General features: G+C 41.5%; 2 non-coding genes across 2 annotated transcripts; both read right to left on the minus strand.

Moving 5' to 3' along the window:
• Positions 1–534: 534 nt before the first annotated feature.
• TRNAH-GUG (transfer RNA histidin (anticodon GUG)) lies at positions 535–606 on the minus strand. The gene has a single exon. It is a non-coding gene; the product is annotated as a tRNA-His (tRNA).
• A 10,116-nt stretch (positions 607–10,722) lies between these two features.
• On the minus strand, positions 10,723–10,804 carry TRNAS-AGA (transfer RNA serine (anticodon AGA)). Its single transcript has one exon. It is a non-coding gene; the product is annotated as a tRNA-Ser (tRNA).
• Positions 10,805–19,320: the final 8,516 nt, after the last annotated feature.

Below are 19,320 nucleotides of genomic sequence, written 5' to 3' on the forward strand. Positions count from 1 at the left end.
ATAGGTTAGCATTGGGTATTCCCTTATACTTTTTGGGGGGTAATTCCATATCAGAGAGGAGAAGCTTTATTTATTTATTGATAAATCCTATCTACTGGTGAGGTTGGATTTAATCTTACTATTGTATAAATGCCATTTTTAGAGAGTGAGCATTTCTCTGCACTTACTGCTCTATTTGCATTGAAACCTGTCTTCGATTGACGTCTGGATTGGGCTGCGAGACAGCTACATATGTGCATTCCCTGTAGACAGCCACAACACAGGTCACTCAACTGCAACTGCATTCATCTGCATTCTGATTGGCCTGGGGGAGAGCTCCGCTCCCCTTACCGCAATTATGTTCAAGAACGATAATTTATGTCAGTAAGTACAGTATACCTACATCTTATAATCATGTGTGTTTAAATAATTTGTTGTTAGATCGTTTAAATATTGAAAAGGATCTGTTTTTAATAGACATTTTACAAAAACAACTGGTACATTTGGGAATTCTGTAAAGTAAAAACCCAACTGCCGTGACATTGCCAACCACAATGCCGTGACTCGGATTCGAACCGAGGTTGCTGCGGCCACAACGCAGAGTACTAACCACTATACGATCACGGCGAGCTACTTGGGCTCAATAACGTACAGTGACATGAAGAAATTATAATTCGGAACACTCAGGGCTACTCCTGTGATAGGCTGAATGTGTTCATTGCTTCCTCATTCCTTATACAAAGGCTTTATCTCCTCAGTGGTTGATAGGCTGAAACCGTTTCCTGGCCGCCTGCTTGTGAACTGGCAGGAGTCAAAGATCACACATACACTGGTGGGCCTGTGATGGGACACCAATGCAGAGAAACACACCTGGCGCAGATATTCTATTCTGTTTATTAGGCCTGCATCTCCCCTGTACCTCCTCAAGCCATCTGTATGTGAAGCAAGAAAGAGTTAAGGAACGGTCCATCTACACTTTTATTGGGAGGATGCTGCCGTGAGCTCCTCCCAGCTAATCACACAAACAGCAGTAAAGCAAGATAACTACACAGTTAGGGGGGGCTGCATGGTTAGGTTTTTGAGGAATTATTGAAACTGACCTCACTGACCCATAATCAGAGCTGTGGCTAATGACTGCATGCCTAATTATGATGAAGCAAGCACCATGGCTCGTAGGGGCCCCACAACACACTTTTCTTAGCTCATTGAATTAAAGTATAAACTTCTGCCATGTGTGAGTGGTAAAGGCTTGTTAATTTTGTTGCTTTTCAAATTCACGTCTGACAACAAGACGAAGGAACATTGGGGCATCAGACGCTTTGGAAAGTAGCCACCAACCGCAGAGAAAGAGAGAAAGAGGGAAAAGACAGTATGAGGTGTGGAGAAAACAGCAGCAGGTACAAGGAGCTCAAATGAGATTAATGGCGCCTAAATAGAGCACGTAAAGGAACAGTTACAAATCTAAGAAAAGGGAAATAAAAGACTAGGAAAAAACACAGAAAGAGCTTGTAGATGAAATTCTCTTCCAGGAACAGCAGGTTAAGAGAAATTACACAGGGAGCAGTTAAGCTTGTAACACGGGGGAGAATAGAAAAGAAAATGCAGTTTTATGAAGTGTGTTTGCCTAATCCAGCTAGCACTTTTTTTATTTTATTTCTCTATTTGCTTCTTTTATTGGTAAAGTAAGTTTCAAATGCATGCACAGGTATGACCGAGAGAGCCAGGGTATAATAATTTGAAGCGTTTGCACCAGCGCTAATGAAGGACGAGAGTTATAGCAAAGATATGAAAGGGGGAGCGATAATAAATATGTGATATGGCAATAGTGACACCAAAATAAGCCACCTATTTATAAAACTGACATGTAAGAAATACTAAAGGTTAACTTCTGAAATTGTAGCCGATGTTAAAAAGATTCTCGTTGTCGGCAGGATTCGAACCTGCGCGGGGAGACCCCAATGGATTTCTAGTCCATCGCCTTAACCACTCGGCCTCAACAACTGACTGCAAGGTGTGTGCACATAATCTGTATGCAAGTTTTCAAGGTGTCCCACAGCAAATTCCTGATATTCTGCAATGAACTTTTTAAAAATAATGTTTTTTTCAGCAGGCACATTCTCTCCTAAAAACAAAAATTGCATGCGTATATCTCTAGTTTGGAATACCATAGGCTTGCATGCATACTCTCATGGGTCACTCAAGTTTTTTGGACCCTATTGCACTCTGTTTTCGTGCTGCTTTTAGTATATGTCCCATATTAAAGAAGTCTACCATCTTTGAGTATTTGAGGCTCCTTTGTAAGTGCTTTATATTTTTTCCTTGAAGAGCTATATAATAAAGGGGTCCGGGAAGGATTGCATTTATGGAAGATAAAAGAAGGCCCACTTGTCTCACCAAATGCTGTAGAGAAACCTGATGTTTTACTCATGTTATCCTTAGTTCGTTTTTGTTAGACCTTGCATTCTTAAGGTGGTCCCAACCCCACCTTATTGCTTTTCACCTCCGCATTTTGCTGTATCTTTTTGTTGGCCTTAGGACTCTGATCACTTTATCGCTACTAATCAGTGCTGAAGTGCACGTGCTTCTTCCCTAATCATGTGTATAATTGGAGTATACCTGACTGACAGATTTAATTTACTTGAAAGCCCCTTGTAAAGTGGTATACCATATACCCAGGGACTGATTGTGCCGCCGAAAGAAATAGCATTTCAAGCCTGTCTCAAGCCTGCTACTGCAGTGCCTGTGCTGCAGTGTACTGCCACTTCGACTTGGCATTTAAAACTACTTGCCAAGCCTTAAACTCCAATTTTATTACATATCAGTAACCCCTAAGGTAGGCCCTAGGTAGTCCTAGGGGCATCATGCTATGTAAGTAAAAGGTAAGACATGTACTGTGGTAGTTTGTATGTCCTAGTAGTATCAAACAGTCTATTACATTTTTCACTACTGTGAGGTCTGCCCCTCTCATAGGTTAGCATTGGGTATTCCCTTATACTTTTTGGGGGGTAATTCCATATCAGAGAGGAGAAGCTTTATTTATTTATTGATAAATCCTATCTACTGGTGAGGTTGGATTTAATCTTACTATATTATAAATGCCATTTTTAGAGAGTGAGCATTTCTCTGCCCTTACTGCTCTATTTGCATTGAAACCTGTCTTCGATTGACGTCTGGATTGGGCTGCGAGACAGCTACATATGTGCATTCCCTGTAGACAGCCACAACACAGGTCACTCAACTGCAACTGCATTCATCTGCATTCTGATTGGCCTGGGGGAGAGCTCCGCTCCCCTTACCGCAAATATGTTCAAGAACGATAATTTATGTCAGTAAGTACAGTATACCTACATCTTATAATCATATGTGTTTAAATAATTTGTTGTTAGATCGTTTAAATATTGAAAAGGATCTGTTTTTAATAGACATTTTACAAAAACAACTGGCACATTTGGGAATTCTGTAAAGGAAAAACCCAACTGCCGTGACATTGCCAACCACAATGCCGTGACTCGGAATCGAACCGAGGTTGCTGCGGCCACAACGCAGAGTACTAACAACTATACGATCACGGCGAGCTACTTGGGCTCAATAACGTACAGTGACATGAAGAAATTATAATTCGGAACACTCAGGGCTACTCCTGTGATAGGCTGAATGTGTTCATTGCTTCCTCATTCCTTATACAAAGGCTTTATCTCCTCAGTGGTTGATAGGCTGAAACCGTTTCCTGGCCGCCTGCTTGTGAACTGGCAGGAGTCAAAGATCACACATACACTGGTGGGCCTGTGATGGGACACCAATGCAGAGAAACACACCTGGCGCAGATATTCTATTCTGTTTATTAGACCTGCATCTCCCCTGTACCTCCTCAAGCCATCTGTATGTGAAGCAAGACAGAGTTAAGGAACGGTCCATCTACACTTTTATTGTGAGGATGCTGCTGTGAGCTCCTCCCAGCTAATCACACAAACAGCAGTAAAGCAAGATAACTACACAGTTAGGGGGGACTGCATGGTTAGGTTTTTGAGGAATTATTGAAACTGACATCAGTGACCCATAATCAGAGCTGTGGCTAATGACTGCATGCCTAATTATGATGAAGCAAGCACCATGGCTCGTAGGGGCCCCACAACACACTTTTCTTAGCTCATTGAATTAAAGTATAAACTTCTGCCATGTGTGAGTGGTAAAGGCTTGTTAATTTTGTTGCTTTTCAAATTCACGTCTGACAACAAGACGAAGGAACATTGGGGCATCAGACGCTTTGGAAAGTAGCCACCAACCGGAGAGAAAGAGAGAAAGAGGGAAAAGACAGTATGAGGTGTGGAGAAAACAGCAGCAGGTACAAGGAGCTCAAATGAGATTAATGGCGCCTAAATAGAGCACGTAAAGGAACAGTTACAAATCTAAGAAAAGGGAAAGAAAAGACTAGGAACAAACACAGAAAGAGCTTGTAGATGAAATTCTCTTCCAGGAACAGCAGGTTAAGAGAAATTACACAGGGAGCAGTTAAGCTTGTAACACGGGGGAGAATAGAAAAGAAAATGCAGTTTTATGAAGTGTGTTTGCCTAATCCAGCTAGCACTTTTATTTTATTTCTCTATTTGCTTATTTTATTGGTAAAGTAAGTTTCAAGTGCATGCACAGGTATGACCGAGAGAGGCAGGGTATAATAATTTGAAGCGTTTGCACCAGCGCTAATGAAGGACGAGAGTTATAGCAAAGATATGAAAGGAGGAGCGATAATAAATATGTGATATGGCAATAGTGACACCAAAATAAGCCACCTATTTATAAAACTGACATGGAAGAAATACTAAAGGTTAACTTCTGAAATTGTAGCCGATGTTAAAAAGATTCTCGTTGTCGGCAGGATTCGACCCTGCGCGGGGAGACCCCAATGGATTTCTAGTCCATCGCCTTAACCACTCGGCCACAACAACTGACTGTAAGGCATGTGCAAATAATCTGTATGCAAGTTTTCAAGGTGTCCCACAGCAAATTCCTGATATTCTGCAATGCACTTTTTAAAAATAATGTTTTTTTCAGCAGGCACATTCTTTCCTAAAAACAAAAATTGCAGGCGTATATCTCTAGTTTGGATTACCATAATCTTGCATGCATACTCTCATGGGTCACTCAAGTTTTTTGGACCCTATTGCACTCTGTTTTCGTGCTGCTTTTAGTATATGGCCCATATTACAGAAGTCTACCATCTTTGAGTATTTGAGGCTCCTTTGTAAGTGCTTTATATTTTTTCCTTGAAGAGCTATATAATAAAGGGGTCCGTGAAAGATTGCATTTATGGAAGATAAAAGAAGGCCCATATTTCTCACCAAATGCTGTAGAGAAACCTGATGTTTTACTCATGTTATCCTTAGTTCGTTTTTGTTTGACCTTGCATTCTTAAGGTGGTCCCAACCCCACCTTATTGCTTTTCACCTCCGCATTTTGCTGTATCTTTTTGTTGGCCTTAGGACTCTGATCACTTTATCGCTACTAATCAGTGCTGAAGTGCACGTGCTTCTTCCCTAATCATGTGTATAATTGGAGTATACCTGACTGACAGATTTAATTTACTTGAAAGCCCCTTGCAAAGTGGTATACCATATACCCAGGGACTGATTGTGCCGCCCAAAGAAATAGCATTTCAAACCTGTCTCAAGCCTGCTACTGCAGTGCCTGTGCTGCAGTGTACTGCCACTTCGACTTGGCATTTAAAACTACTTGCCAAGCCTTAAACTCCAATTTTATTACATATCAGTAACCCCTAAGGTAGGCCCTAGGTAGTCCTAGGGGCATCATGCTATGTAAGTAAAAGGTAAGACATGTACTGTGGTAGTTTGTATGTCCTAGTAGTATCAAACAGTCTATTACATTTTTCACTACTGTGAGGTCTGCCCCTCTCATAGGTTAGCATTGGGTATTCCCTTATACTTTTTGGGGGGTAATTCCATATCAGAGAGGAGAAGCTTTATTTATTTATTGATAAATCCTATCTACTGGTGAGGTTGGATTTAATCTTACTATTTTATAAATGCCATTTTTAGAGAGTGAGCATTTCTCTGCACTTACTGCTCTATTTGCATGAAAACCTGTCTTCAATTGACGTCTGAATTGGGCTGCGAGACAGCTACATATGTGCATTCCCTGTAGACAGCCACAACACAGGTCACTCAACTGCAACTGCATTCATCTGCATTCTGATTGGCCTGGGGGAGAGCTCCGCTCCCCTTACCGCAAATATGTTCAAGAACGATAATTTATGTCAGTAAGTACAGTATACCTACATCTTATAATCATGTGTGTTTAAATAATTTGTCGTTAGATCGTTTAAATATTGAAAAGGATCTGTTTTTAATATACATTTTACAAAAACAACTGGTACATTTGGGAATTCTGTAAAGGAAAAACCCAGCTGCCGTGACATTGCCAACCACAATGCCGTGACTCGGATTCAAACCGAGGTTGCTGCGGCCACAACGCCGAGTACTAACCACTATACGATCACGGCGAGCTACTTGGGCTCAATAACGTACAGTGACATGAAGAAATTATAATTCGGAACACTCAGGGCTACTCCTGTGATAGGCTGAATGTGTTCATTGCTTCCTCATTCCTTATACAAAGGCTTTATCTCCTCAGTGGTTGATAGACTGAAACCGTTTCCTGGCCGCCTGCTTTTAACTGGCAGGAGTCAAAGATCACACATACACTGGTGGGCCTGTGATGGGACACCAATGCAGAGAAACACACCTGGCGCAGATATTCTATTCTGTTTATTAGACCTGCATCTCCCCTGTACCTCCTCAAGCCATCTGTATGTGAAGCAAGAAAGAGTTAAGGAACAGTCCATCTACACTTTTATTGGGAGGATGCTGCCGTGAGCTCCTCCCAGCTAATCACACAAACAGCAGTAAAGCAAGATAACTACACAGATAGCGGGGACTGCATGGTTAGGTTTTTGAGGAATTATTGAAACTGACCTCAGTGACCCATGATCAGAGCTGTGGCTAATGACTGCATGCCTATTTATGATGAAGCAAGCACCATGGCTCGTAGGGGCCCCACAACACACTTTTCTTAGCTCATTGAATTAAAGTATAAACTTCTACCATGTGTGAGTGGTAAAGGCTTGTTAATTTTGTTGCTTTTCAAATTCACGTCTGACAACAAGATGAAGGAACATTGGGGCATCAGACGCTTTGGAAAGTAGCCACCAACCGCAGAGAAAGAGAGAAAGAGGAAAAAGGCAGTATGAGGTGTGGAGAAAACAGCAGCAGGTACAAGGAGCTCAAATGAGATTAATGGCGCCTAAATAGAGCACGTAAAGGAACAGTTACAAATCTAAGAAAAGGGAAAGAAAAGACTAGGAAAAAACACAGAAAGAGCTTGTAGAAGAAATTCTCTTCCAGGAACAGCAGGTTAAGAGAAATTACACAGGGAGCAGTTAAGCTTGTAACACGGGGGAGAATAGAAAAGAAAATGCAGTTTTATGAAGTGTGTTTGCCTAATCCAGCTAGCACTTTTATTTTATTTCTCTATTTGCTTCTTTTATTGGTAAAGTAAGTTTCAAGTGCATGCACAGGTATGACCGAGAGAGCCAGGGTATAATAATTTGAAGCGTTTGCACCAGCGCTAATGAAGGACAAGAGTTATAGCAAAGATATGAAAGGGGGAGCGATAATAAATATGTGATATGGCAATAGTGACACCAAAATAAGCCACCTATTTATAAAACTGACATGGAAGAAATACTAAAGGTTAACTTCTGAAATTGTAGCCGATGTTAAAAAGATTCTCGTTGTCGGCAGGATTCGAACCTGCGCAGTGGGACCCCAATGGATTTCTAGTCCATCGCCTTAACCACTCGGCCACAACAACTGACTGTAAGGCGTGTGCAAATAATCTGTATGCAAGTTTTCAAGGTGTCCCACAGCAAATTCCTGATATTCTGCAATGCACTTTTTAAAAATAATGTTTTTTTCAGCAGGCACATTCTCTCCTAAAAACAAAAATTGCAGGCGTATATCTCTAGTTTGGATTACCATAATCTTGCATGCATACTCTCATGGGTCACTCAAGTTTTTGGACCCTATTGCACTCTGTTTTCGTGCTGCTTTTAGTATATGGCCCATATTACAGAAGTCTACCATCTTTGAGTATTTGAGGCTCCTTTGTAAGTGCTTTATATTTTTTCCTTGAAGAGCTATATAATAAAGGGGTCCGTGAAAGATTGCATTTATGGAAGATAAAAGAAGGCCCACTTTTCTCACCAAATGCTGTAGAGAAACCTGATGTTTTACTCATGTTATCCTTAGTTCGTTTTTGTTAGACCTTGCATTCTTAAGGTGGTCCCAACCCCACCTTATTGCTTTTCACCTCCGCATTTTGCTGTATCTTTTTGTTGGCCTTAGGACTCTGATCACTTTATCGCTACTAATCAGTGCTGAAGTGCACGTGCTTCTTCCCTAATCATGTGTATAATTGGAGTATACCTGACTGACAGATTTAATTTACTTGAAAGCCCCTTGCAAAGTGGTATACCATATACCCAGGGACTGATTGTGCCGCCCAAAGAAATAGCATTTCAAACCTTTCTCAAGCCTGCTACTGCAGTGCCTGTGCTGCAGTGTACTGCCACTTCGACTTGGCATTTAAAACTACTTGCCAAGCCTTAAACACCAATTTTATTACATATCAGTAACCCCTAAGGTAGGCCCTAGGTAGTCCTAGGGGCATCAAGCTATGTAAGTAAAAGGTAAGACATGTACTGTGGTAGTTTGTATGTCCTAGTAGTATCAAACAGTCTATTACATTTTTCACTACTGTGAGGTCTGCCCCTCTCATAGGTTAGCATTGGGTATTCCCTTATACTTTTTGGGGGGTAATTCCATATCAGAGAGGAGAAGCTTTATTTATTTATTGATAAATCCTATCTACTGGTGAGGTTGGATTTAATCTTACTATTTTATAAATGCCATTTTTAGAGAGTGAGCATTTCTCTGCACTTACTGCTCTATTTGCATGAAAACCTGTTTTCAATTGACGTCTGAATTGGGCTGCAAGACAGCTACATATGTGCATTCCCTGTAGACAGCCACAACACAGGTCACTCAACTGCAACTGCATTCATCTGCATTCTGATTGGCCTGGGGGAGAGCTCCGCTCCCCTTACCGCAAATATGTTCAAGAACGATAATTTATGTCAGTAAGTACAGTATACCTACATCTTATAATCATATGTGTTTAAATAATTTGTCGTTAGATCGTTTAAATATTGAAAAGGATCAGTTTTTAAAAGACATTTTACAAAAACAACTGGTACATTTGGGAATTCTGTAAAGGAAAAACCCAACTGCCGTGACATTGCCAATCACAATGCCGTGACTCGGATTCGAACCGAGGTTGCTGCGGCCACAACGCAGAGTACTAACCACTATACGATCACCGCGAGCTACTTGGGCTCAATAACGTACAGTGACATGAAGAAATTATAATTCGGAACACTCAGGGCTACTCCGGTGATAGGCTGAATGTGTTCATTGCTTCCTCATTCCTTATACAAAGGCTTTATCTCCTCAGTGGTTGATAGGCTGAAACCGTTTCCTGGCCGCCTGCTTGTGAACTGGCAGGAGTCAAAGATCACACATACACTGGTGGGCCTGTGATGGGACACCAATGCAGAGAAACACACCTGACGCAGATATTCTAGTTTGTTTATTAGACCTGCATCTCCCCTGTACCTCCTCAAGCCATCTGTATGTGAAGCAAGAAAGAGTTAAGGAACGGTCCATCTACACTTTATTTGGGAGGATGCTGCCGTGAGCTCCTCCCAGCTAATCACACAAACAGCAGTAAAGCAAGATAACTACACAGTTAGGGGGGACTGCATGGTTAGGTTTTTGAGGAATTATTGAAACTGACCTCAGTGACCCATAATCAGAGCTGTGGCTAATGACTGCATGCCTAATTATGATGAAGCAAGCACCATGGCTCGTAGGGGCCCCACAACACACTTTTCTTAGCTCTTTGAATTAAAGTATAAACTTCTGCCATGTGTGAGTGGTAAAGGCATGTTAATTTTGTTGCTTTTCAAATTCACGTCTGACAACAAGACGAAGGAACATTGGGGCATCAGACGCTTTGTAAAGTAACCACCAACCGCAGAGAAAGAGAGAAAGAGGGAAAAGGCAGTATGAGGTGTGGAGAAAACCGCAGCAGGTACAAGGAGCTCAAATGAGATTAATGGCGCCAAAATAGAGCACGTAAAGGAACAGTTACAAATCTAAGAAAAGGGAAAGAAAAGACTAGGAAAAAACACAGAAAGAGCTAGTAGATGAAATTCTCTTCCAGGAACAGCAGGTTAAGAGAAATTATACAGGGAGCAGTTAAGCTTGTAACACGGGGGAGAATAGAAAAGAAAATGCGGTTTTATGAAGTGTGTTTGCCTAATCCAGCTAGCACTTTTATTTTATTTCTCTATTTGCTTCTTTTATTGGTAAAGTAAGTTTCAAGTGCATGCACAGGTATGACCGAGAGAGCCAGGGTATAATAATTTGAAGCGTTTGCACCAGCGCTAATGAAGGACGAGAGTTATAGCAAAGATATGAAAGGGGGAGCGATAATAAATATGTGATATGGCAATAGTGACACCAAAAAAAGCCACCTATTTATAAAACTGACATTGAAGAAATACTAAAGGTTAACTCCTGAAATTGTAGCCGATGTTAAAAAGTTTCTCGTTGTCGGCAGGATTCGAACCTGCGCGGGGAGACCCCAATTGATTTCTAGTCCATCGCCTTAACCACTCGGCCACAACAACTGACTGTGAGGCGTGTGCACATAATCTGTATGCAAGTTTTCAAGGTGTCCCACAGCAAATTCCTGATATTCTGCAATGCACTTTTTAAAAATAATGTTTTTTTCAGCAGGCACATTCTCTCCTAAAAACATAAATTGCATGCGTATATCTCTAGTTTGGAATACCATAGGCTTGCATGCATACTCTCATGGGTCACTCAAGTTTTTTGGACCCTATTGCACTCTGTTTTCGTGCTGCTTTTAGTATATGGCCCATATTACAGAAGTCTACCATCTTTGAGTATTTCAGGCTCCTTTGTAAGTGCTTTATATTTTTTCCTTGAAGAGCTATATAATAAAGGGGTCCGGGAAAGATTGCATTTATGGAAGATAAAAGAAGGCCCACTTGTCTCACCAAATGCTGTAGAGAAACCTGATGTTTTACTCATGTTATCCTTAGTTCGTTTTTGTTAGACCTTGCATTCTTAAGGTGGTCCCAACCCCACCTTATTGCTTTTCACCTCCGCATTTTGCTGTATCTTTTTGTTGGCCTTAGGACTCTGATCACTTTATCGCTACTAATCATAGCTGAAGTGCACGTGCTTCTTCCCTAATCATGTGTATAATTGGAGTATACCTGACTGACAGATTTAATTTACTTGAAAGCCCCTTGTAAAGTGGTATACCATATACCCAGGGACTGATTGTGCCGCCCAAAGAAATAGCATTTCAAACCTGTCTCAAGCCTGCTACTGCAGTGCCTGTGCTGCAGTGTACTGCCACTTCGACTTGGCATTTAAAACTACTTGCCAAGCCTTAAACTACAATTTTATTACATATCAGTAACCCCTAAGGTAGGCCCTAGGTAGTCCTACGGGCATCATGCTATGTAAGTAAAAGGTAAGACATGTACTGTGGTAGTTTGTATGTCCTAGTAGTATCAAACAGTCTATTACACTTTTCACTACTGTGAGGTCTGCCCCTCTCATAGGTTAGCATTGGGTATTCCCTTATACTTTTTGGGGGGTAATTCCATTTCAGAGAGAAGAAGCTTTATTTATTTATTGATAAATCCTATCTACTGGTGAGGTTGGATTTAATCTTACTATTGTATAAATGCCATTTTTAGAGAGTGAGCATTTCTCTGCACTTACTGCTCTATTTGCATCAAAACCTGTCTTCAATTGACGTCTGGATTGGGCTGCGAGATAGCTACATATGTGCATTCCCTGTAGACAGCCACAACACAGGTCACTCAACTGCAACTGCATTCATCTGCATTCTGATTGGCCTGGGGGAGAGCTCCGCTCCCCTTACCGCAAATATGTTCAAGAACGATAATTTATGTCAGTAAGTACAGTATACCTACATCTTATAATCATGTGTGTTTAAATAATTTGTCGTTAGATCGTTTAAATATTGAAAAGGATCTGTTTTTAATAGACATTTTACAAAAACAACTGGTACATTTGGGAATTCTGTAAAGGAAAAACTCAACTGCTGTGACATTGCCAACCACAATGCCGTGACTCGGATTCGAACCGAGGTTGCTGCGGCCACAACTCAGAGTACTAACCACTATACGATCACGGCAAGCTACTTGGGCTCAATAACGTACAGTGACATGAAGAAATTATAATTCGGAACACTCAGGGCTACTCCTGTGATAGGCTGAATGTGTTCATTGCTTCCTCATTCCTTATACAAAGGCTTTGTCTCCTCAGTGGTTGATAGGCTGAAACCGTTTCCTGGCTGCCTGCTTGTGAACTGGCAGGAGTCAAAGATCACACATACACTGGTGGGCCTGTGATGGGACACCAATGCAGAGAAACACACCTGGCGCAGATATTCTATTCTGTTTATTAGACCTGCATCTCCCCTGTACCTCCTCAAGCCATCTGTATGTGAAGCAAGAAAGAGTTAAGGAACGGTCCATCTACACTTTTATTGGGAGGATGCTGCCGTGAGCTCCTCCCAGCTAATCACACAAACAGCAGTAAAGCAAGATAACTACACAGTTAGGGGGGACTGCTTGGTTAGGTTTTTGAGGAATTATTGAAACTGACCTCAGTGATCCATAATCAGAGCTGTGGCTAATGACTGCATGCCTAATTATGATGAAGCAAGCACCATGGCTCGTAGGGGCCCCACAAAACACTTTTCTTAGCTCATTGAATTAAAGTATAAACTTCTGCCATGTGTGAGTGGTAAAGGCTTGTTAATTTTGTTGCTTTTCAAATTCACGTCTGACAACAAGACAAAGGAACATTGGGGCATCAGACGCTTTGGAAAGTAGCCACCAACCGCAGAGAAAGAGGGAAAAGACAATATGAGGTGTGGAGAAAACAGCAGCAGGTACAAGGAGCTCAAATGAGATTAATAGCGCCTAAATAGAGCACGTAAAGGAACAGTTACAAATCTGAGAAAAGGGAAAGAAAAGACTAGGAAAAAACACAGAAAGAGCTTGTAGATGAAATTCTCTTCCAGGAACAGCAGGTTAAGAGAAATTACACAGGGAGCAGTTAAGCTTGTAACCCGGGGGAGAATAGAAAAGAAAATGCAGTTTTATGAAGTGTGTTTGCCTAATCCAGCTAGCACTTTTATTTTATTTCTCTATTTGCTTCTTTTATTGGTAAAGTAAGTTTCAAGTGCATGCACAGGTATGACCGAGAGAGCCAGGGTATAATAATTTGAAGCGTTTGCACCAGCGCTAATGAAGGACGAGAGTTATAGCAAAGATATGAAAGGGGGAGCGATAATAAATATGTGATATGGCAATAGTGACACCAAAATAAGCCACCTATTTATAAAACTGACATGGAAGAAATACTATAGGTTAACTTCTGAAATTGTAGCCGATGTTAAAAAGATTGTCGTTGTCGGCAGGATTCGAAACTGCGCGGGGAGACTCCAATGAATTTCTAGTCCATCGCCTTAACCACTTGGCCCTAAACTGACTGTGAGGCATGTGCACATAATCTGTATGCAAGTTTTCAAGGTGTACCACAGCAAATTCCTGATATTCTGCAATGCACTTTTTAAAAATAATGTTTTTTTCAGCAGGCACATTCTCTCCTAAAAACAAAAATTGCATGCGTATATCTCTAGTTTGGAATACCATAGGCTTGCATGCATACTCTCATGGGTCACTCAAGTTTTTTGGACCCTATTGAACTCTGTTTTCGTGCTGCTTTTAGTATATGGCCCATATTACAGAAGTCTACCATCTTTGAGTATTTGAGGCTCTTTTGTAAGTGCTTTATATTTTTTCCTTGAAGAGCTATATAATAAAGGGGTCCGGGAAAGATTGCATTTATGGAAGATAAAAGAAGGCCCACTTGTCTCACCAAATGCTGTAGAGAAACCTGATGTTTTACTCATGTTATCCTTTGTTCGTTTTTGTTAGACCTTGCATTCTTAAGGTGGTCCCAACCCCACCTTATTGCTTTTCACCTCCGCATTTTGCTGTATCTTTTTGTTGTCCTTAGGACTCTGATCACTTTATCGCTACTAATCAGTGCTGAAGTGCACGTGCTTCTTCCCTAATCATGTGTATAATTGGAGTATACCTGACTGACAGATTTAATTTACTGGAAAGCCCCTTGTAAAGTGGTATACCATATACCCAGGGACTGATTGTGCCGCCCAAAGAAATAGCATTTCAAACCTGTCTCAAGCCTGCTACTGCAGTGCCTGTGCTGCAGTGTACTGCCACTTCGACTTGGCATTTAAAACTACTTGCCAAGCCTTAAACTACAATTTTATTACATATCAGTAACCCCTAAGGTAGGCCCTAGGTAGTCTTAGGGGCATCATGCTATGTAAGTAAAAGGTAAGACATGTACTGTGGTAGTTTGTATGTCCTAGTAGTATCAAACAGTCTATTACATTTTTCACTACTGTGAGGTCTGCCCCTCTCATAGGTTAGCATTGGGTATTCCCTTATACTTTTTGGGGGGTAATTCCATATCAGAGAAGAGAAGCTTTATTTATTTATTGATAAATCCTATCTACTGGTGAGGTTGGATTTAATCTTACTATTGTATAAATGCCATTTTTAGAGAGTGTTGAGTAAGAACAGGGTTAACCCAAGAAAGTCGCTGGGACCTGGGTAGCTAACGTTTAGGTGTAAGGGGTCCCAGTGAAGGAGGAGCATATGGTTACAAAAATTGTTAAAATGATACTAATCAACAAAGAAAATACCTCTATAATGTTTTAATCACATTATAGGAAAGGAGCAATATTGCATATTCACAAAGATTACACATTCATAGTGATATTGGTGCCCCTGGGGGGAAGGGGGGAAAAAAACGTGCAGTAGTGAAGGTATGGTGGGGGGAGGGTTTGGTGACAATAAAAACGCGATATTGATCAGATATTAGTGGTCAAATTCAAACTGTTCAATAGTAGACAAATAAACAATTAATCAATGTCATGGTTTACAATAACATGCCCCAATGTCCATTCTATGTAGAAGTAGTGGGTTGAGCGGGGCTGTTAAAGGGTAGGTGAGTATGTCGACTTTTCGACCCTAGAAAAGCAGGATTGGTCGATTTCCTTGCACATGGGTCTTCTTCAGGACAGGCGGTAGGTTAGGGGCAGCCAACCTAGTATTAAAGGATTATTTAATTAATTTTATATCGGACAAGTCTTCTTAAATCTAGTCTGGGTGGGTAGGGTAAACAGTAGACGTACCTGTGTACATCCAGTTGAGGATGGAGTTATTCCAGAGAAAGGTCCATGATGTGAATTCAAAACCTTAAAAAATTAATTACACTAATCAGAAAGATATGCATCAGATTGGATCAGCCAAATTATTAAAAGAAATTGCCAGGGGACTTACTATTGAGGAGAAGTCGGGATTCCCTGTTGGGTCCACGTGCTGAACGGATTACTGCTCGAACAATCTAACCAAAAAGGAGGGGACAGCACTCAGAAATGACCTTGGTATAGCTAAAACTGCATTACAGAGTTCAAAAGGGGGGCGGAGCTTACCGAATGGCTTTGAAGTCCGCTGTTGTATATGGTTTGGAGAGGGATCGCCGGATAAATCAGGCGCGATTCCTGTGGGACAAGGAGAGCATAGTACGCTGTCATTGTAGTCGATAATAATGGTAAAAGGGGGGGGGATTAATCAAATGTACTGGGCATCAGCGGGAAAAAGAGCTTACCGGTCGGCTCGAAAGCTCGGCGTTTCATGTGAGTTCCTCGCGGGCCGGGAACTTCCTGATACCTGGGTTGTTATAGAAACCGGGGTCACGAGGGATAGGTAGTGAGGAAAGACTCCCGGAGCTCATCCGTTACCAAGGTAACGTGATTCGTCAAAACACCGTGGACATGATTATATTAACATAGACGGTGATTGAAAGGGTTTAGTGATAAAATAGTATGATTAGGCACGCCAGTGTGCGGCCCGACTAAAAGGCAGGGATTGACAGAGACTTTGCGTATGAGAGTCAGAGCGTAGTCTGCCCGTCGAGTTATTCCGAGAAAGAATGATACAGTTGCTCGGTATAGCATGCCGGACAACGGATGGTATGTTACCTTCACAATTGAAGGGGGCAGTGAGTACATTAATACCTAAATAAATACATACCAGCGGACCATACAAATAATGGTAAAAGAAGGGGTGTACATATCACCAGATGGTAGTTCATATCAAGAATAATTGTTTGGTGAGCATTACGTATGGTCACATAGCTGCCAGTTGTATATCAATCGGTCATATATCATATCAAGTGTACTGCGTACCTGTCACACGACGGTATAGGCAGTGGCAATTTGTATATAAATATCACAGTAAATGGTGGTCTATACAGGGTCCGTGGTTATCATAAGGACAGTAGTGATACTTATTAAACCAAAGTAGCAAGCTGTGAGAAAGAACTGTCATGTTCATTAAGACCTGAATTTATAGAGTCAAAATAAAACATCCACTTAAGTTCCCTGATGTTTAGTATGTTGGATAAATTACCTCCCCTGGGGCCCAGATTGATTTTTTCAATTACCACCCAATTAAGACTCTCAGGCGGATGTTGGGCTGATCTGAAGTGGTCAACCAATGGAGCACCGGACACCTCGCTTCTAATGCGGCTCATGTGTTGCAGGACACGTTGTTTTATTTTTTGTTGGGTTTGCCCAATATAGATGAGGTTGCAGGGGCACACAATCGCATAGATCACTGTGGAGGTGTTACAATTGCTTAGAGATCTCAGTTGAATTTTGTTCTGTTCATGTAGAAATTCTTTAGTTTGTAGGCAGCTATCACAGGCTTTACATTGACCGCATTTGAAGTGGCCAGTGATAGGCTGGAGATTCTAAAGTGATCTAATGGTAGGATTTTCCCTGGTAGGGAGAAGCGAGCGTACTACATAGTCTTTTACGCTTCTAGATTTTTTAAAAGCATGTAGCGGGGTGCCAGGATGCTGGATATCGTCTGCAACCAGTTGCCAGTGATGGTTGACAATCTTTTTAATTTGGTTGCTCTTAGTTGAAAATGTCGTCACGCATACAATTCGATCCTGTTGAGTGTCGATAGAGTCTTTGGTCTTTAAAAGTTCTTCTCGTGGGTAGAACCAGGCTCTTTTTTGGGCTTTCGTCACAAGTCTTCTTGGGTAGCCGCAAGTTTTTAAACGCTCAGCTAATTCTCCAGACTGTTGAAAGTAATGTGCTTTAGTGGAACAGTTTCTACACACACGTAAAAATTGGCCGAATGGCAAATTGTCTCGAAGAGCCCGAGGATGGTGACTATTGTATTGAAGTAGAGAGTTCCTCTCAGATGGTTTCCTATACAGTGTAGTTAAAAGTTGACCCTTATGATGGTATATAGTAATATCTAGAAAATCTATGCTGTGATTGTCAGATTGCATAGTGAATTGCAGGTGGGGTGATTGTTGGTTCAACCATTGATGAAATTCATTAAGTGAAACAGAGTCCCCATTCCAAATTATTAAAATGTCATCTATGTAACGAACCCAGATGTTGAGGTGGTTACGAAATGGATTGTTGACGTTTAATATGTTGTTGTCCTCAAAGGCTGCCATGTATAGAATGGCTACATCTGGAGCAAAAGGAGCCCCCATTGCCACACCTTTGGTTTGAAGAAAAAAGTCATTCTTGAAAGTAAAAAAGTTCTTTGTCATAGCCACACGGAGTAGGGATATGATGAATTCGGATGGCACTCGCATGGGTGCTGGTCTTGATTCTAAGTATCTCATAATGACTGATAACGCTTCCTCTTGAGGGATGGATGTATACAGAGATACTACGTCACACGTAACTAGTAATTGTTGCACAGGATCAAATGGTGACGTTTCAACTAGATTTACAGTTTGTAGGGTATCCCTTAGATATGTTTGGGTAGCCTCAGCCAGTGGTTTTAGTAAAAAGTCAATATATCTTCCAAGGGGTTCTAGTATCGAGCCGCACCCCGAAACAATCGGGCGTCCAGGTGGATTGGACATATCCTTATGGATCTTAGGAAGAGTATATATCGTAGCTAGACGAGGGTGTGGTTGGTTAAGGTATTCAAATTCGTGTTTAGATAGAAAACCGAGTTCCAGACCAAGTTGTGTAATTTCCAAAACTTCACGTGCTATTGCTTGTGAGGGATCTGAGCGTAGTTTATGATAACTGATCCCATCCATCAGTTGACGTTGAATCTCAGATTCGTACTTCTTGGTATCCTGGATTACAATGGCACCGCCTTTATCAGCAGGTTTAATCACAACCTCTGAGTTCTTTGCCAATGATTGGAGAGCATCCTTTTCAATTTTGCTGGTATTGTACCTAGTATAGGTGTGGTTCATTAAGGTTGAGTTTACATCCCTCCATACGACAGCCTCATATGCCAGAATCTTATTGGTCATGGTGCAGGACGGTGGAACAAATGTGGAGGGAGTCCTCAAACCAGTACAGGATGGGTTCGTGTATGGACCAGCATTTCTAAAAAAGTACTTTAGTCTGACTTTCCGGAAGAATTTATACAGTTCAGTGCGAACTGTGAATGGGTCAGGTCTGTTGGTTGGGACATATGACAGTCCTTTGCTTAATGCACGTGTCTCTTGGTCATTCAAGGTGTAGTCTGATATATTAACCACTGGGTTCATATCTGATGTTTGGATTACCAACGGTAAGTTTTGTTCCGCGTGGTTCTCTCTCCGTGCTGTTCCTGCTGAAAGTGAACCTGTTTGGGCATTTGGCCTCGTCCGGTGTCCCAGTTGGTGTTGTTCTGGTTCCGTCCATGGGGTTGGCCTCTGTTGGAGAAGTTCCCTCTGCCTCTCGGGGGGCGCCATGGTGCAGGTCGTTGTCCTAAAAAAGGTTGATACTGTGGTGACTGGTATCCGTAGTCCGAGTAGTTATATTGGCGGCTGGGGCCAGCAAATTCCTGTTCGCCTTCGGAGCTATATGAAGAATCGGAGAAGGTTGAGTAGTTCCTCCTGCCACGAAAACTGCCTCGTCCTCTGTTGGTGAATCTGCCTTGTTGGTCCTGTTTATAATAGTCGTCTTGAAGGTAAGGGTAGGTTTTTTTCTTGTCAT

This window comes from Lissotriton vulgaris, chromosome 1_1 (genome assembly GCF_964263255.1).
Source record: "Lissotriton vulgaris chromosome 1_1, aLisVul1.2, whole genome shotgun sequence".
NCBI classification, from domain to species: Eukaryota; Metazoa; Chordata; class Amphibia; order Caudata; family Salamandridae; genus Lissotriton; species Lissotriton vulgaris.